Consider the following 20,830-nt stretch of genomic DNA (forward strand, 5'->3'; position numbering starts at 1 on the left):
ATTTTCATTTCAATCTGTTAAGCAGGACCTGGCAGTCAAGGTTACTTGTAGAATTGACACTTGGTTGATTGATTTTAGGGTTTAACACGGCGACGCAACGCAGGCGATGAGGTGCACCGTAGTGGAGGGCTCCAGATTAATTTTGACCACCTGGGGATCTTTAACGTGCGCCGAAATCTCGTACACACGGGCGTTTTTGCTTTTCGCCTCCATCAGAAAAGCGGCCGCCGCTGCCGGGAATCGAACCCGCGACTTCGTGCTCAGCAGCACAACGCCTTGGCCACTGAGCCACCGCGGTGGGTAGAACTGACACTTGGACAAGCAGATACAAACTATAATGACAAGATGCAACACAAGAAAAGGAATCGCACTAGTAAATAAATTTTATTCATGACAATCCACACAAATATATACACCGACATACACTTGTAATGCAGGTTTTATGCTACAAGGCGTACAACTGCAATTAACAAATATATTTGTGTCATTTGTGTGCTTACATTGAAGTGTACAAAACTGTAGGCACCAAAAACAATAGCAATGGCCATGAAAGGCACACGTACCCATTGAAAATTATATTCTGGCATTGGAGAAATATTCTGACATGGAGAAATTAAATTCTATATAACTGCACTTCAACAACAATACATAAACAATCCATGTGGATTATGTGTATAGTCAGCTGAAGAGGATGAAAGACAGGATCTATCCATCTCCGCTGTTTTTTTTACTTTGCCGTGGCTAAAACGACGACTGGCTTCATAGATAGTGACCTACCCATGGCAGCCAGCGACAATGGGGGCCAGTGTGCCAAAAAATTGCTGGGTAGGAGCGGCACGCCCCGTCAGGGGGGCTAAATAATCTCCAACCTCACCAGCTTCGCTTTTCTCACAGTGTGACTGCTGGCCCAAGATGTAGTGGCTGTATCAATCAGTACCGACTGTTCCAGTCAGTATGTATATCACCAGTCAGCACCTCGAATTGGGCACTTAGTCACAAGTCAGCATCAGTCAGCCGGACCCAATTCTCACCTATGCAGAAGTCAAAGTGCACAACTAAACCATACAGGTACTATATCTGCCTGCTTGACTACCATTATTAATTTTTGAGCACACCCGTTCATTCAAACGTTCAGAACCTTTACCAACTTTGTCTTTACATGGAGAAGCTTTTTTTTGGCGACGCTCGTTTGCGCACATGCGGAAACGCTTGAGTGTGTGCAAAACAGTTCCAACTTGGCCATATTTCAAGCATGGCAACGCAGTCATTCTTGCGCGGAAGCATAATGTTTTGCAGTAGCAGGAGCACTACTTGACAAACATTTCTTCAGGGGCTGTGGCACATTCAGATAAGCTGTGCCCCTCTTGTAGCACCTTCCTCAAGGTGGCTTGCCAGTACTACATGTGGCCAAGTTGGGTATACAACAGTGGACCCCGGTCAAGGCCGGCAATGAGAACCGTACATGTAGTTATCTTCAGGATATCTTTTTGAGCCACGCCCTCGTACCAAAGCGATAGGAACCAAAATGAAAAATGCTTTGGCCATGTTGCTGCTGTCGCACGCAAAGAAAAAAGTTTAGCAGTGTTAATAATTCTTTGCAAAACTATTCTTTTTGCACTTTGGCAGGGCATGAGCAACAAAATCACTGAATCGCTCCACAGCAATCACTTTCTTCTTGCTCCGCAAGTGTCCTGGCTCTAACACGCAGCTCAAACAGATGAGGCACCCTACTCCGCTGACCATGAACAGAAGTTGGGCTCCAGCAACATAACACCTGTGGTGCCAAGTTTATACCAAGTTTGTTGCGTCCTGGCTTGTGGCTCCCTGGGAGTAACAGGTCCTGGCAAAAAAAAAAAGGGCAGTAACAGTTAGACAAATGATTGCAAGGAGAAAAACATCAATTTCTCCTTTTACAGGATTACATGGCACAATGCAATTCCACATATATGCATGAGCAAACACACACGCACTCCTTAAAGGAAGCTCCATGTCAATGAGGCATGGGTGACATAACACTGCTCCTTTGGAAGGGGCAGTGTTATGCTCTTCATCTTGCTGGATGACGTGGCCAGCATGTCAAAGATGGCAAGACCGAGAGAAGGAATGATGATGCGGAAGGGAGACAGCGGCATCCTACTCGTTCGTAACTGTCACATATAAGAAGCTGCATCATGCTTCCATGGCTTTCTTACACTAGTGAGGACCACATCTGCTTCTTGTAAGCACAGTCGTGATCCCACTCATCATTCCCCACCCTCTCATTAGTGGGGTGCGGCTCCTCCCCCGAGTTAGTGATGGCTGTGACAGTGTAAAGTGATGCAAGTAGTACAGATAAATTTTAGTATAAGTTTGCTAGGTGCCTTACCTTATTGAATTGCACCTGTCATTTTGTCAACCTGTGAAGTCTGCCGAAATATGCGTGCAAGAAAGAAAAAAAAGAAAGAGTGTAACAATGTTAGACCACACAGAAAACAGCACAGTAGAAGCAAAGGATGGGGTGAGGACGGGACAAGAGCTAACTTTCGATAAATGCTTTACTGTAGGACCAGCATGTATAAACACATCTGGCTTGTAATAGGAGAGAAAGAGAGAAAAACATCAAAACGAAAAACTGTTGGAAAGCAAAGCTTGAAACGACACCTACAACAACTGCCCATGGGATATCCCTTGAATTCTCACACGTGGCTCTACAACGAGTGAAACCAGAGATTCTACCAGCCGTTACTTGAAATCCGCGGGGGCGGCGTCCTGAACGCTGCAGTGTCGGCCACGGCCTGGCTAGAGCGGTGGACGCTGCCGCCATAGCCTGCCCGTGCGTCGGCATAAAGAAAACGGAGAGGAGCGTCTTCCGAAGGGTGAGACAGTAGAACCTAGCCATCCTGATGTGCTAGCTTGGGGCTACACCACTGCGTGACACAAGCGCAGACACCGAAGCAATTTGGCATGTGAGCTTAGTGATTCCAATTTATACCGATTTAAAGTTAAGTAAGTTTGAGAATTGCAAGAAAGCTGAGGGAACTTTTATAATCACTATTTATCAGGACCAGTTGCTACTTTTGCCTTTTGTAATATTTCTTAAAACACAACCGAATTGGTATTCATCAATTTGAAAAATGGAGCCCCATTCGTGGCAAGTAGTGCACAAAAAATAGTGTTTCTCTAGTGGCCAGACGTCTGTATGTGGTTTGTACGTTTTGTTTTCCCGCCCTGCAAACCACGTGGCGGTTTTCGTCTCATCTTTTGCTGTTTGTTTTTGTTTCCTTTTCTCCTCTTACGAGCCAGATGTGTTTATATGCGCTGGTCCTGCAATAAAGAATTTGTTGAAACTTTGCACTTGTCCCGTCCTCGACTTGTGTTTTTACTGCACTATGTTTCTCATGTGAGTATGAACCAACACGCCCAAACATTTTCTCTTCTACCCCCCAATAGTTTCAAAGAAACAGGCCATGCAATTCAGCTGATACTGTGTTCATCATCACGCTTTTAGAACTTGATTGATTGATTGTAGGGTTTAATTCAGCTGATATTGTGTTCATCATCACGCTTTTAGAGCTTGATTGATTGATTGTAAGGTTTAATGCACCGACGCAACGCAGGTGATGAGGCACACCATAGTGGAGGGCTCCGGATAAATTTTGGCCACCTGGGGATCTTTAACGTGCGCCGCAACCTCACACACACGAGCGATTTTGCTTTCCGCCTCGATTAGAAAAGCGGCCGCCGTGGCCGGGAATCGAACCCGCGACCTCGTGTTCAGCAGCACAACGCCTTAGCCACACGCTTTTAGAACTTCACAGCATAAACAATGCCAAGGTCATCATGCACTGTCGAACCCAGAATAGTGGCTGAACTAGTCACAAAACAAGATAACAGTCACTAAGCAGTGTCGGTTCAAGCACTACCACATCAATTGACATTAGGTAAACAAATTTTTTTCATCTAGCATGCATTGCATTCTGTAAGCATATATGCTGGTGTATGCATATATGTGTGCCCGCATATTATGTATACAGGGTGTTGCAACGATAACTGGAACACTTTAAAAAATTTTCCTGAGCGATCCGCCGCTCTGTTCACGCTCAAACTTCACACAAAGGTCGCATTTTGTGGTCTATTTTGTTTGACACCGGGAACAACAACGGTACTTACCTGTTTATTCTGAAAATAAATAAAAACGATTTTCGCCTATGGGAAAATGGCGGCGATTTGGACGTGCGAGCCCGAAAACCGGGTTTTCTGATAGTCTGTTAGCTCATTTCTAGGTGCATTTTCTGATCGTCTGCTGCACCATTTGGCTCCGTACGTGAATCCCAAACGGGCGTTTCACTCTGCAGGTGGTTCCGTCGTTCCAACATCAACTTGCGCTGGCTCGCACGTTCAAATCAGCGGCCATTTTCCCATAGGCGAAAATCGTTTTCATTTATTTTCAGAATAAACAGGTAAGTACCGTTGTTGTTCCCGGTGTCAAACAAAATAGACCACAAAATGCGACCTTTGTGTGAAGTTTGAGCGCGAACAGAGCGGCGGATCGCTCAGGAAAAATTTTTAAAGTGTTCCAGTTATCGTTGCAACACCCTGTACATTCGCACTAGTGGCATAGGCAAGATGCATAAACTTGTGTATAGCTTCTTAGCCAACGCTTTTTGGCCTTGGCCACTACACCAGCCAGATTAAATTGTGGTGGAGGAACTCCTGATGTTTGTACTGTGGATCCGGGCAAATTTTGATACAGTCAGGCACACATCACATTTTCTGATAAAATGTGGCACTCCCCAGCATTCAGCTGAGAGACAGTGGGGCCACAGTACTGGATGCATTGCATGGACATTAGAACGTAACGACACCCTGCAGTGTATGGGGATAGCATTCCAGTGTACTCCATTGTGGAGTAATATTTGATAGCTGAAGCAAAAAGCACCATAATTGTTTGGCCATCGAAGTTAACCAACCTGTAAGCAAGGTGCTCACTGCATGTTCCAAAACATGCAAACGTCTATTGCAATCTCGTCCTGTCTATTATGTTCGGTTATTATGAACGCTTTCAGTGTTTAATCAACTTCTAATTTTCGCTACACATTCCCATTGAACGTCCGCAATACCCGCAGCTGCGCCACCGATGTATGCAACATTTGTGAGCGTCGCCCTCGCCTTACCGCGGACAAATTTACCCGTAAATTTCAACCTCATAAAAATCAGATTTCATCACATTTAAATGTTTTCAAACGAATGTTCGATCATTGACTGATTCGCACTCTCTCACTCGCAAGACATCCAATCGTCATCGCATCGTCACAAGTTCTCGAAGCGAAGATCGGCAAATCGTAACGGTCATTCTTCGCGGTTTTCAACGATATCGATGCAACCAGGCAGGTTACATTCACGGCAAATCATGCCTGAACATCAAAGGAGTACTATAAAAACAACGGCGCAGCCGCAAACAATGAGGCAACCAAGTTACAGCCACGGGACGTGCAACAACGCCGGTAAGCAGGTCGGCCGATTCCACTGCTATTTGTACTACACACAGCTTAACAGTAGAGAATCGCTAGGCTTCGAAGCTATTTGGGCTTCGGGTGCGTCACTTAAGCTCGAAAACCTCGTAATATAGACCGTAAATAATTATTAAGCGGTATTTGAGTTCGATAACTCACTTGCCGTAAACGGACATGGACGCCGCTATCTTGGAAGTTTGTTGACATCAATGTTACCAGACGAGCATCGACATTTCGCTAAATTGAGAGGCCACTTACAATTATTGCGATTTTGGGTACTCATTAAGCTTAAAAACAAAGCCAAAGTAGCATGGTATTCATCCACAAAACACAAAATCCGCTGTTGCAAATTATGGTGCAATGAGAATGCGCTTGTAGCAATTGTGTCACCATAATGGATTGGCAGAAAATTTTAATGCATACAAGGTATTTTTATTTAGCTACGCTGTCTTTCAGTGGGTGAGCACGCTCACTGTCCTGTGTCGCGCTGCTTCTGCGGACCGTGTGGCTTGCTGCTAGAGTTGTCTTTCAGAAAAGTCCGGCATTTATTCGTTCTTTTCTGTGACCGGCCACCAGTAACAGACATGTTTTCACTGTTTTTTCCATATCGTGCAAGCTATGTTCAATTAGGTGTGTGTGGCACCTGAGGTAAGCTTCCACACATTTCTACATTCTCCAGATGTGTGAAATAGAACAAGCTGGCTTTTCCGCCATATTCATGGCTCACACAAGAAAACTGGCGCTCAACTAAGAATAGCTTGTTCTGTTTGGTTTATTTCAGGAACAATGATTTCTTCTATGGTTTGAGCATTGTTGGACAAATACACTGGCACATTGGAGTCCAGCATGATGATACCATTGCCCACTGTGCGTATAAAGATAAGGTAGCATTTAAAAAGTTGGAATGCAAAATAAATGTTCTGAGCTCTGTCGGCAGTCCATGCGTGTTTAGTCCTCCATTGCAGTTTGTACAGAGTGATTTTGATATGATTGGTAGCAGAATATCTGACACTGAATTTGCTCACCACTGGCTGCACTAGAAGAAATCGCAAACATGATAATACGTAACTAGTATACTGTGAACCTCTCTGAACACTGAGCTAGAAATAATTCTCAAAAGGAAAAAAAAAAAGAGTAAAGAAAGAATGAAAAAAAAATAGGTTGCTCAAGATTACGATACCCCCAATGCAAAATCGGACTGCAGTGCAAACTGCAGTCTTCTCGGTGACGGCGCGTAGCTGCTGTGTCTCAGAAGTGACCGCGTCATCAGTGAACACACGACAGCGGGCGCAACTCCGGTGTTTTATCACAGTGCCTCACTGCTGCCGAGCATGTCTCGCGCGGCCTCTGCTTACTGCCCTCCCCCTCACACTTCAACCATACTTTCCTCCTCTATTTTCCTGTTTGCTCTATCTCATTTATCTCTGGTGCCCTCTTCTTCATTCGGTTACTCCGAAGCCGACAGTGATGTGAACCTCCACCTTCCTGTTTGCTCTATCTCATTTATCTCTGGTGCCCTCTTTATTCGGTTACACTGAAGCCGACAGCGACGTGAAACCACAGAAGCGAAGCGGGCACTTAAAGGGTGCCCTCTAAATAAGAAATGGCAAGCAGATTGCCTGTGTTGCAATGAAATTTCTTTTATACCTAACCTATCCTAACCTTGTAGCTGAACAGTTGGCATTATTCAATTTACCCCAGTCAGGAAAAGCATGATATACAGCTGTTTAACTCCAGCCCTTGTTCATTTTTGAAAAGTGTTTTTTCCGTTCTTTCTTTACTTTTTTTGCTGCTCCAGCAGCGCTGGGAGCATGAGCATGCAAGAAAAAATGTTTATATGTGTTTCACGTGAGAAGTTGTATGGCCATGACACCTTTAACTTGCATTACAAATTTCCTGCTTCACTTTAACCGAAGCAATAGAATAATTAAATGAAGCATCAGTTTTACATTTAAGAAATGGGTAAAATGAGCAAGTCCACCAAGGCAATAAATATTTTAAAGACAAAATGAAATGTCTATTTATATGTTATGTTAAAGGTGGGAAAATTAAAATTCTTCATGATTAGTGTTCGCTATTAATTCAATTTGCAACATTGTTTACTGTTTGAAGCATTTATAATTTACAAAAATTCCTTGGGGCACTTAGTCTGCTTATGTGGTTTTTAAATAACAAGCATTGTGGCTTCAGCTGGCATTATATGCTTCCTGCACTTTGGTCTTGTCATTGTACTTGCCTGGTCGACCAAAGTTAGCTGGTGCAGAATCTAGCAGTACACCCGACGTCGAGCACATTCCATACCAAGACACGGTGCTAGTAACTCCAATACCTTTGAGAAACATCACGTAAACTGATAGGTTCGCCTGGCGTGCTATTGAGGCACAATTATGTAGTCCCCCAACAGCTCCGACAAATACCAGGCAATCTGATGGCTCCAGATGGGAGGTTATTGAGCCACGCAGTCTTGCAAGAGCCACCAAGGACTTGCTCTCGTTTTTTGTTATTTCTCCTTTTAGCACACTTTTGTTCATAAGCTATGCTCCACGCATACCTGATAAATATCAGGGCCATTCACTGCTTATAACACTAAATATTTCGCCTCATGGAGCAGATAAGGCTTGCACCTCATTAATAATGATGATGATGACTGATAGTGGTATCCCTTTTGTAGCGGGGTGATGACATGTCATCTTACAAAAAAAAAAAAACTAATATACCCGTGTTTTACACGCATTTAATACTAGCTCTGCTCTTAGGGCAGGCACAAAAAAAACTTATTAGGCACAAAATACTTATTCTTTCTGTTACACGTGGGAACTGTCCTAGGCAATATTCCCCTGTGTGCTTTTCGTCCACCAGCATTCTAATCTTCTCTTTGTCGCCTCGACAGCCCTGAAGTTGACTTCCTCTGTGCTACCCTGAAACCCTGCGGCTTCTGGAAGCCAAACATTTCCCTCTAGGTTTGGATGGATACCCTCGCATTCAAACACTATGTGCCACATAGTTTGTTTCTTTTCCGCAGACTGCGCATACCCCATCACTTTGAGTATACTTCCCCACAAAGCTCTTAGTTCGCAAGCAATCTGTCCTAGCCTCAAGAAGCAAAACGCTTCCCTTAGAATTATCGTAGAAATTTTCCTTTCTATTGTCCAATTTCTCAGCCCTGTACATTTCTAACGACGTTTTAGCTTCTATTTCTTCTCTCCATTTATTCATTTCTATCTGCCTTGCCTCCTTTTGGTTACTTTGGCTGTCTTAGCTTCTCCACTGTTGTTTCTGCATTTCATCTAGTCCTCCTTAACCACGGCGTGCCCACGCTTTTCATGTATATGTACCTGAAAACCTTAGCTGTCCACCTACGTCGATCCATTGCTCTCAGCCTCCTCTCAAAACATATTTTACCCTGAGCTTCTCAAACTGGAAATGCTGCTCAGGTCATTCCTCTGTGCAACTGCTTCGTTAGTTGTTTTTCCATGCGCTCCTAAGGGCAAACGGCCTACTGTTCTCTGGTTCACTTAAAGGTCTGATTTTAAGCTTATTAATACAGAAATAAAAGTTGGCTCTGCCGCACAACATGCAAACTTTCAAGCCTCACTGCATGGCTTGTTCCTTGGGGTAGGTTTTTTAGCACGACACCAAAGCTATGCAGGAAAGCGCACCACAAAAGCCTTGCACAAAAGTGTAACTCTTGCAGCCAATGTTGGCTGAAGTGCAATGCTACCTGTGCAAAATTTATAATCTGGAAAGAACTTTCCCATCATTGTGGTGGTATGAGTAAGAAACCAAGAGTTATTACTTGCTGCAATCCTTACATTAAAGTAAAGGTCATACCAACCAGTAGTGTACCTCACCTCTTTTAAATCCCTGGAGCAAGCCATTCAACTGCAGTCGACTCTTGATAATTTGAAGTCACCCAATTAGAATTTTCAGTTAATTGGAAGTGATGTTCAGGTCCCAGTAATTTTACATGCAATTCAGTAGAAGAAATTGCTTGATAATTCAAAGCTAAAACCCAATATATTGGTTAATTTGAAGTTACTCAGTATAAAAAAAAGAGAATGTGAAAGCAATTGAAAAAACGAATGTGCGCGGATAACGCACTCTCACTGGTAGTAACCCACAACGGAGAAACTTGTAATGCTTTATGTGAAGGAAGAGAAAGAGCTGCTCAGAAGAAGTTGGCCGAGGGTGGAACGTGAAAATTGTAGTTAAAGGCTGTGGGATAAAGAGAACAGAAATGGGGCTGCTGCGATTACGGCCATTTTGGACCTCTCGTCGCGGCAAACAAAAAGTCAGAAAAATCAGATTGCGAATAACTTCACCGTATGAAATTTCAGACGTCGTTATACACTGGCACAACTAGGTAGATAGCAGTGCCACTGATGCTTTCGAATTATTGGACATTCCAAAGAAATTGGCCAGTGACCGTGTACAGCGCTCGGCGATTGAAACGTGATACTCTGAGCGCGTGGCTGCCGGTGCTTGTTGTGTTACAGGTGAGCGCTTGTGAAAGCGAGCTGACGCTTGTGGTATACGGTGAGGGTGAGAGCATTTGTGACGCATGCTTAGTGCATCTGGGAGACAGCCTTTCAGTGTGTGGTTCTTGACGGTGCCATAGGGGTGCTACATGCCACGGCTTCAAAACTCTGCGCCGCACCACGATAACACATCGCGATAAATGTGCATTCAAATTCTTCATAATGCGCGCGGTGCCAGCTCGCCCAGCTTCGCACGTCGCGGCGCAGCACGCAGGTGCAGCGTTTTGAAGCCATGGCATGTAGCACCACTATGGTGCCGCCAAGAACCACACACTGAAGGGCTGTCTCCCGGATACACTAAGCATGCGTCACGAACGCTCTCACGCTCATCGCATACCACAATGCATCAGCTCGCTTTCACAAGCGCTCACCTGTGGCGCAACAAGCACCGGCAGCCACGCGCTCCGAGTGTCGCGTTTCAATCGCTGAGCACTGTACGTAGAGATCGAAGTCAAACATTATGATTAATTTTTCATCAAGGAATTTGGCATCACTACTCGTTTAAAAGCACCTTTTGTTACATGAAAACTTGCACACACCTATAAGATTGCAATCAAGGAATGAGAGGCCTCAATAAAACGGAACACTCGGTGGATGAGTGTGAGAGGAAAACCTATGGGCAACAGATGGATTTGGATAAAGCAGGATAGGAGAAATCGGATATGGAGCAGACAGGCCTCTGTTCTGGAGTGTACACAAATAGACTCAGGATGATGACTACGGCATGAGCAATGTGAGAAAAATTCTCGTCTGGCGATGTGGGACCAGTCCGGTCAAGGAGTGCCCCGTGTCAGCAAAAAAGTAGCGATGGCTACCTATTCTTCGATTACCTGAGGCTCCTTTAATCTTAAAACCCCACTTGCATTGCTTGAGGAAATTATTGCCGAAACGCAATTTCATTAGTAAATTGCAATAAATAACTGACTTCTAAAACGACCATGTACAGCAACCTCTGTAGTGCAGTCTTAGCGATTAAAAAAAAAAAAAACAGCAGCTTTGAATGGACTCAAGACCAATGTTTGGGCGCCAAATGTGAGTGCATTAGGTGGGTGCACCTCATGGTATGCAGTATGTTCATTGTTAGCATCGAGTGTCTCCATTTCACTTTCCCCTGAACAGAATAAGTCGCGGCATGTATCCTGTGGAATCCATCCAATCTTCTAACTCCTGCATGCGAGCGCCAGGAATTCTCAATTATGTTTCCTAAAAAATTACAACAGAAATTGTGGTGACAGGTGCAAATTGTATTTTTACACACACACACACACACACACACACGCACGCACGCACGCTTATATAATCCAGCTTCTCAACAGGAATATACTTTCACTGCACTGTCTCTACGAAAGACAGGCTGCGAAGCGCAGATTTTGCGAAATACTTACACCCGAAACGAGAACAGTGACGCCCTTAGCCCAAGGCATCGACAAGCAGTCTCTTGAGGTAGGTCTGTCTCTCTTTAGAAACAGCGCAGGTCACCCGTCGGCCACTCGTACACGTGCGCCGACTGTAGTGGAAATTTTCGACCAGCCCCTGTAATGGAAGCAGTGAGCGACGTCTCGATCACATACGATACCGAAATAAATACCTCCGAAACTGTGCCCACTTTGCATTTGTGCATGCAACCCAGAACCCCTGTTCTGCTTACTGGGGCTGTGAACGTCCACCTCGGTGTAATAACTGTCACCAGTAGTAAGCATAGTGACACCATAGCTAGCAGATTCGAGCTCAGTTACGCAGACGAGCCCCTAAGAAAAAAAAAAAAATCACGACGCTATGCTTTCGGGTGCGCGTTCGCAAGAAATATGGCACGTAGCTTACCCACTTTAAAATGAGCCTACACTTCTACCACGAGCCCTTAAGCCAGCAACACCTTGTGTGTTTTCTTCGGGGTATAAAAAGCGCAATATCACATGACTAAACACTTACCTCCTGACGAGCTTGTCGCTACCACCGACGTAGACGGCCACAAAATCGAGCTCGCTAAGTGTCCGCCTTTGCGTCGTCGAAGCTGAATGTTCGAAGTTGAGGCGCGGACTGACGTGAGGCTCGGTAGCACCCTAGGAACGTCAGCTGGAATAACAGCTGCCATTTCAAACTACAACAGCGTACAGGCCGTCCGTCCGTTCAGTTGAAACGGTGCCGCAAAAGCACGGACAGACGAACAATAAATGCACAAAACAACGTTGTCAGCGTTGTCAGCATGGCCAAAGCCCCTCAATTTTTCACACCAAAGTTGGAGAGATTTTGAGGCCAAAAAGACAGCGTTGCCAGCATAGTTGGGTGCGTTTAGGCCGATTTGGCGGCGGTTGTGGTCAGGTTTTAGTCGGATGCCCAGCTCCAGCCGATGGTCGTGGTCATCTTGTCGACTGCGCCAGTTAAATTTCGCCTCTCCATCTTCTTGGCGAACTGATGGAGGCGAAATAGGGATGTTCTTTTGATGCGCGAGCCGAGAGGACCATCTCGACTCGCTCCGATGACCGACGACCGATGCTTGGAGCGGGTGAGGGATGAGGACTGCCTTCCTTGCTGGATATTAGGTTTATTTACACTTATTTACATTACTCCAAGTTTACATCACGTCAGAGTGACGGTTACATTGTCACTCTGACAGCAGCAGCCTGTTCGGCCGAGATCTATACTAAACTAGATCCCCTCTCGACCGACCGTCGACACAACCAAACACTCCGGTTTTGATACGAAAAACCCCGCCTCCAAGAAGGGGGCGTACAAGAAAGAGAGAAAAAAAACCTTTCAAAAAATTAATAGAAACCATTGATTGGCCACAGGAACCAGCCAATCACACAAATGTCCCCACCTGCGGTCACGTGACCTAACACTCTCTCTTACACACTCAGTGCGTTTCCTACGCACGCTGTTGCACCCGGCCAGAAAATACAGGCCATCTGCGGCCTACAGTGAACCATCCATTGCGTTTAGCGGACGGCATCTGCACAAACAACAGCCAAGCCGAGGGCCCGGAGCGGTCCTCGCGCGGCTGACCTCCCTCCGCGCGGCGCCTCCCGCGACGCCCGCGTCGCGGGACAATGAGGGCATGAGGGTTGCTAATTCCCTCCAAGACTAAAGGGGCGCCGCCGGCCACCTGAACAGACCACGGGGAGAGACGCTGCCAGCCGAGGCGACCATCGTCGAGGCGAACAACCCGTCGACGAAGAGCGCCCGCCGCCGGAGTCGAAGATTTTCCAAATTTACACCACGCGCGCTTTCAACACTAAGAGATACGATCATCTGGCCTCCCGTCAGCTTGTTATGCCGAATGACCCTGCCACCTTCGACGCGACAGAGGCACTCAGGCTAATCGCCCCCATCCTTTGACACACAAAAGGACGGGCACAACAGCTCTCCGCGGCTGCGAACTTGGCGTCCGCGCGGCTACATGAAAGGGACACGGGAAAGTAGCCACCAGCGGAGGCGACGCCAATACATGGGCCACCGGCGGCCTTCATTAATTACATGCGGAGCCCGAACTTAACAGCAAGTCTGCTTCCCATCAAGCTAGAATTATTTCTACCGAACCGAATGGAGAAAAACGCGCGCGAGGCTCGCTCTTGTCGACACCCGTACGACGGTATACTCATACATGCACAGGGATTACCGTCATGCGAGAAGCACATGTTGCATGCCCCCTGGTTCTGTTCGTCACCAGGACGAAGAGGACAGTTGGATACCACTAAGCTATCGACATGACCAGCAGAGACGTGCGATGGTCGCAACGACGCCGAGCCCAGGTGCTCCGCGCAACTATCAACACACCGTCCTCCTTCGGCCTAAGCAGACATGCCGCATCATGGATGAGCAGTTCACACGACTAGACAGAATCATAACGCGCCACATTTCGGCTCACCTCCATCTCTCTGAAGACACGCTGCCATAGTTCATGGTTCGCTATTTAGGCCATAGCAACAGCTCGCTGTAGATGCGGCTGACCCCGAGGTGCGCAACGCCCTTCTCGCGATAGCGTCTCTACCAGTCAACGGAAAGGTCGTGCCCTTTCAAGCGTTTGTAAACGTTTGTCCCAATCAAATCAGAGGCATTATTAGAAACGCTGGGGGCATGCCTTCTGAGGAACTAATGAACTCATTGCACTGCCGCAAGTGCAAAATCCTGCAGGGACACCCACTTGGTGACAAAGGCACTGTCATGGTCACATTTGAAGGTAACAGCTTACCCTAGAAGGTCGGCCTGGGGTCATTTACCATCCGTGTTTTTTAGTACCGGGCCAGAAGATTTGGCATCACATGGAGCAGTACCCAATACTTTGGCAGCAAGATGCCAAAGTATTGCGGTCTGCGGCAACATGCGGTCTGTGGCAACACGAAGAGGGTACACAATGCTCGAGCGCAGAACCGAAGTGCCGTAGCTGTGGTGGTTCACACTTGGCCACAGCCACAAACTGCCCAAAAAAGACGACAAGTAAACAAGAAAATTGAACAAAAACGCAAGCTGGCTGCCGAAAGGCAACGCAGGAAATGGCAGGCGCAATTCCGAGACAGAACAAAGTTTATTCAGACCCATGATCAAGGCAACGCGCCAGAGTTTCTACACCGGGCCACCGGCACCCCCAGCTACACACTCAGAAGACGGCGGGAGAATCCCTTTCACGGATGCAGTTAAACAGGGGGACGTGCACCTAACAATCGGTTGTAGCTATAGCGCACTGCGTCCACCATGCTCAACACTCGCCTCCACCGCGCAGTAACTGGCCTCGGGTGGAGGGGTGAAGCTTTCTAGAAGGAACGCAACTCAGTCAATGACGCTCCCGCCGGTGACCATCCACATCCTCCCGCCCCAACGACACTGCAAGATCTCGAACGACGTCTTGAAAACCGTATGGCAGAAATAGAGAAATTCATCAATGAAAGGGTTGAACAGCTCATTAACCGGGCCATAGCAAAATGCGTCCACACCATCATGGAGCGTATCACGCTTTCTGGCATGTTCCGCCCTGGGACAACTTCTCCGACAGCCGTAGGAGCGCATATGATGCGTACGCCTTGGGCACCTTCAAACATCCTTGCTCCTTGCGCAACAAAGCCTCACCATGGCTAGCTTTTCAAAATCATCGCCGTGTAGAACTCTCCTGCAGTGGAATTACCGCTCGCTTCGTAACAAGAGGGCTGACATGACCACCCGTTTCCTCAGAAATTGATTGATTGATTGATTGTTTGATTTTAGTGTTCAACGCTCCGACGCAACGCAGGCGATGAGGCGCGCCGTAGTGGAGGGCTCCGGGTGAACTTTGACCACCTGGGGATCTTTAACGTGCGCCGAAGTCTCGTACACACGGGCATTTTTGCTTTTCGGCTCCATCAAAAAAAGTGGTCGCCGCGGCCGGCAATCCAACCCGCATCCTCGTGTTCAGCAGCACGACACCTTAGCCACTGAGCCCCCACGGCGGGTTCATCAGGAATCAAGACAAGTCCATTGGTCATTGTCCTTCAAGAAATGCAGGGCTCTGTGCTTAAAATAATGGGCTATGATGGCTACGTACCGTGAGAGGACCCAGATGAACCCACGAAGACGGCACTGTACGCGTGACTACACACGTGCAATTAGATACGCAACTGTGGTGCAGCACTACTCTTAACGTTATCGGTTGCCGGTTAAAAGTCTCATCACAGCGTACAATCTTCGCCTTCTGCGTCTACACTGTTCCCGAAAACACAGGGAATAAGGCCAATAAGGCACCCGTTGATGTCAGTTTCATCCCCACTTCAAGAAGCGTTATCCACAGGACACCATATTGCTGTGCGGGGACTTCAACTCTCAGCACGTCGCCTGGGGATACAAAAAATGCAGTCCGCGCGGCAGGCGCATCATGCAAGATGCCACGAAGTACGGGCTGACACTTCTCAATACGCGCAAAGCACGCACGAGGCTTGGAAAGGCTGTTCACCAAGCAGACACGTCACCAGATCTCACCTGGAGCACCCGTACACAGCTGTTTAAATTGAAGGTGCTGGACGATTGCATGGGAAGAGACCACTTTCCGGTACTCATAGTTTTCGAACTAGCCACGCCAATATGAAGATGAGGTAGGATGCCACCACACGGCTAGGCCACATCACACACTGGGACAAATACCGCGAGTTATTACAGTAGCCGGCTCCGGCCAAGAACATTGACCATCTGGTATCACAGCTATGCATAGCAAAGCGGAAAGACACCAAGAACCAACGGGTTCTGTCTGACCACCCAGAACCTGATAGACATCTGCTAACTTATGGAATAGAAGGCTCCGGATTCTCGCTTAATACAGGTGGCCTGGCCGTGCTACGAGCCACAAAGCACGATTGGCCAAAGTACAGCGTTCCATTGAAGAATACCAGACTATGCTCGCGTCAGACCAGTGGATGGAAATTTGTGAATCCATCAATGGGCAGACCCACACGTCCAAGGTATGGGTCATCCTGCGCTATCTTCTCGGCCAGCGCAAGACCTACAACGATGCCGCTCGTGTAGCCCTCCGAGCAGGCATCAGCGTGCAGGAACTCGACGAACAGGCCGCTCAAGCGTTTTTTCCGCAGACGTCTCGCCCCAAAGACACCACGTACAAGTAGGTTGCAAGTTTGAAGACAGCGGGCCACTTAATAGTCGCTCCACCATGCTCGAGCTGGAGCACGCCTTGCAGGATGCTTACGCACATAGCACTTTAGGAGGCGAAGGGGTGTGCGTTGCTCACCTACACAATATGCTCTACGAGTACAAGCACGCTCTTCTCGTAGAGTTCAACTGAGTTTGGGAGACTGTAATACTACCCTCCACATGTAAGTTTAATGTGATCAGACCCATTCTGAAGCCTGGTAAGCCACCGCATACCTTATCAAACCTCATTTCGATCTTTTTAACTTCATGTGTCTGTAAAGTAATGGAGAGCATGGTCAACACACATTTGGTGTGGTACATTGAAGATCGCTACCTTGTGGCCCCTACAATGTAGGAATTACGCCCTGGGCTATCAACACAAGATGTACACTTCTGCCTAAAGAAGATGTCCCCGACTCTAATTCTGCGCACCCACGGGCTGTTGTTGGAGTGGACATACGCAAGACATTTGATGGCGTTCCACACGGTACCATCATGACCAAAGCACGTGCCCTTGGAATTACAAGAAAAATGTACAACTTCATCGCGGGTTTTCTAGGAGGGCGAAGCTACCAAGTCGAAATTGGCCAGGACGCCAGTGCTGTACGAATCAACAAAAAATCAGTGCCCTTCCACTCTGTGAAGAAGGATGACCTGAGAAGCTGGACGCAGTACACAAAATGCACGAAACAGAACACGTATGTTTGTAATTTCCGATCGAGCAATTAGCCCAAAAAGTTGCAGTGACATCTACAGTGTTTAAAGATTTACGCCGCGATAGCGATACTTTATCGCCCAGACAGCGTTTCGTAAGGAAGTTGCTGCGTCTACAGTTTTTGCTTTCAAAGCACCGAAGGTCAGCCAAGAGAGCAAGGCTAGCTTCAGTGGTGCAGCAGCTCGCTCCCTGCCTTCTCAATCAGCTCACGCTGACCGTGAGGTGACAAGGTATTCAAAGCTGCCTCCCGTTTTTCCACAGAAGTTGAATATGTATTTTTCGAGATTTTTTCCCCCTGAACATGCCCTTGCATATGGCTAGGTTACGTGGAAGTGGGTCATGTTTTCCGCATTTACAGTTTCCAGTTAACGTCAAGTGTTTCCTACCAGACATATTGGCCCGTATAAAGTCGTGATTATATAAATTGGTTTGTTTCCTGCGCAGACTGTGTGATTCCTCAGCATGGGAAGGATCGTGTTCCTAGGTTTGGAAAGAGGAGACGTTTTCTATATTTTTCGGGGAGGGGAGTGTGGCATATATAGTTGTGGTCGCAAGGAGCACGATGTGTTAGTTCGCGTGCTTCTTGGTCAGCAACCTTCATCCGTTTGAGACCTTCGCGTCTACAAGTTCCGCTTGTTCCGTCCTGTGTGGGGGGAGGGTCGTGTAGTCACGAAGGTTGCCAGGGTAGTCCGTTGCGACTATTGTTGCCTCAGTGCTTTAGCCCATTCAGGCATTGTATACTGTGTTTGCATGGTTTTCCTAATTTATTTGAAGGAATTTATTCTTGGCTTATCGCCCGTCTTCGCATGGGTTTGGATTCAATGATTTCGGTTGGGAAGGGTCTTTATGGGTAGCCGCTGGATCGGTGACATGTCCATATATCATGACGTCTAGTTTTTTCCTCCGTGAAGGGGCGGAGGTGCCTATCTTGGATACGATTGCCCGTCCCGATTTTTTTAACGGCCGCTTTTTTGAGCTACGAAAGTGGCTTCTCCGATGTCTTCAGAGGTGTTACAAGACCCAATTTGAGGACCTTTTCCGCGACCGTAAAAATTGTGAGGTTGAGGGCTGCCTTATATCTGTCCTGATGAAGGCATTTATTTGGTTAACTTCGTTGAGGGTAAGTTTGTGGTACGGCAGGCTGCACGATAATCAGTGCCTGCATGGGTCTTATCGTTTCCCCTTTCACTAGGGCTATTCGCCTGATTAGGCGTTTTACAATGTGGCCCAATTCGTCCAAGATGTGTATTTTGAAGATTGTGAGAACAGTTCTGCCGCTTCTAAGTAGGGCCATGCCGAGGCGGCTTGCGGCAGTATTCTCGGTGATGAAAACCTGAAATATTTTGGGCGTTTTTTTATCTCGCCCACGTCGCGTCGTCACCCGTTTGCCCCACGCACGATGCGGTTGTGACTCGATTGCGAAAAATTCGAAACGTAAATTAAAGTTACATGTTACGCCTACAAACCTAGTTTTGTGTTTTATTATGAGGCATTTTAGTTCGTTTCTGCTCATAATTAGACCTTCCTTGGTTTTTCAGGCACTGGCGATAATCTTATGCCCCTATGTTTAGTTAGGTGACACAGTGTTGGCGCCGGCATCAGTTACAATAGGAGAGCCGGGGCCCTATTCTCGACTACACAAATTGCCGGCATTTCGCCCATGTTTTTTGCGTAAGCACGACGTAAGCAATCAGTGACGTGATGCACCTATAGCTATGACGACATGCAGTGTAATTTGACGAGTCACTCATAAAGATCGCTACCAAGGTATCAAATATTGTGCAAGAAAGATATAAAAACACTTGGCATGTACAATAAAAATTAAGACGGTATCCCTACCAAAAAACCCCATATATGGGATCTTATGGGGCCTATATATATGGCATTATAGGATATGGGTATATGGGGATATGGTGATATGGGGGGAAACATATAGGGCTTCTTTCATATAGGGATTTCATATGGTGTCACAGACCCGTATATTTTACATCCCCATATAAAAAAGCTCAAATAACTTTTGTTTCGCTTGTTTACACGTGTGAACACAAATATTTGCTGTGGTGAATGTCCTAGCCGCGTTTTCCGGCTTCTCTTTGCAAGGAGACAGTGGGGTTTCTGCTTTGTAAGGCATTTATTGCCACATTTGTGTACAAAAACACAAATGCAGAGCTGAATGATGAACAAATTTATTGCAGAGATGCACTTTCATTTAAAGTCTTTACACATCTCTGCAATAAACCAGTTCATCTTCAAGCGTCGGGTTTTTGCCGGCACGTCGGTGTCCACTTGACCTATGAAGTGGTCGAATGCACCTGAAAGTGTACCATGTTCACATTAATTTGGTAAGCTTAATTGCAATGAGGTGAAAACTGGTTAATATGCACTTAGCAAAAACAAGTATCCCAGCAAAGACACTCACTACCAACGGCGTGCAGCTGTGGTCGCTTAGGAATTACTACAGGCGCTAAGCGGACACTACAATGTGCGCACGTGCGCGCCGGTCGGCTAACGCACGGCGTTAACTAGACCGGTGACAACCAAACAAAAAACATTATACCATGGGGTAATACAGAGACACAGGGGCTTACATCCTAACACTATGCAACACAACAACAACAACAAAAAAGAAAAAAAACCTAGCAGCTAGGTCTGATCAAAAGCTGGGCGCGGCACAGGAAAAACCAGGAGGAGGCTGTGGGGATTCGCTTGACCCCGTTTTCTCCTCCCGCGAGCGCGACCTTCGAGCGAGCGCGACCTCCCGCGCCGCCGTGACGTCACCTCGCGGGCCGACGCGCCGACGGGCTCCAACTGCCCTGCCGCCGCTTCCGCTCCTCCTCGCCCGGGAACCTGCCTCCTCTCCTTCGCGCCTTAAAACCGGACGCGCCCGTTTCGCGGGCTCTCTGCTCTCGGGTCTCGGTCGGCTCTTTCGCTAGCTCTCTGGACGTCTCTCTGGCTCCAGGGACTCAGAGAGGAGATGGAGGATAGGGTATAGGGAACGCGAGGGGTCGCGGCTCGTATCGCACCCTCGCCGCCCACGTCCAGGAGATGGAAGTCGGATACCGGGGCGCTCCTTGCCCCCGGCTGGCTCGTCTCCTCCCCGCCGCGCCGGCCGGTCGGGCGCTGTTTGGCCCTGATCGGACGCGCGTCGGTACAGAGTAGTTCTTAACCCGGCCTTGGCGTTATTATGCACTGTACAACTGGGCCAATAAACCCCCTGGTTCGTCCCGGCCCCTTGGAGCCTGTCGTCGCCTGTGTCGGTGAGTCGAACCCGTCGCGGCGTCTCCCTTGTGGACGCCGCGTACCTCTCTGGGGCATTTTGGATGGGTCATTTCCGGGCGAAGGGGGAACACCCTGAACCCCCCTTGGGCCCACAAGGGACCGTCGAGCTGACATCGTCGCTCAACGTCTCTAACGAAGCTAGCCGGGGTCGTTCGCTATCCCGCAGCTAGACCCATTAAGCCCACATTGGCGCCCAACAC

At 47.5% G+C, this 20,830-nt stretch overlaps 2 long non-coding RNA genes across 3 annotated transcripts; one reads left to right on the forward strand and one right to left on the reverse strand.

Moving 5' to 3' along the window:
• Positions 1-220: 220 nt before the first annotated feature.
• On the reverse strand, positions 221-12,352 carry LOC144142465 (uncharacterized). 2 transcript variants are annotated; one of them, XR_013316995.1, is made up of 4 exons: positions 11,960-12,352; positions 11,416-11,563; positions 2,366-2,405; positions 221-1,840 (listed from the first exon to the last, which is right to left on the reverse strand). It is a non-coding gene; the product is annotated as an uncharacterized LOC144142465 (long non-coding RNA). The 2 variants fall into 2 exon arrangements; XR_013316993.1 differs by lacking the exon at positions 2,366-2,405.
• LOC144168521 (uncharacterized) lies at positions 5,258-6,396 on the forward strand. Its single transcript, XR_013322187.1, has 3 exons — positions 5,258-5,483; positions 6,109-6,140; positions 6,274-6,396. It is a non-coding gene; the product is annotated as an uncharacterized LOC144168521 (long non-coding RNA).
• Positions 12,353-20,830: the final 8,478 nt, after the last annotated feature.

This window comes from Haemaphysalis longicornis, unplaced genomic scaffold, assembly GCF_048455015.1.
Source record: "Haemaphysalis longicornis isolate Haplotype H1 unplaced genomic scaffold, Haemaphysalis longicornis Haplotype H1 scaffold_1, whole genome shotgun sequence".
In the NCBI taxonomy this organism is placed as follows: domain Eukaryota; kingdom Metazoa; phylum Arthropoda; class Arachnida; order Ixodida; family Ixodidae; genus Haemaphysalis; species Haemaphysalis longicornis.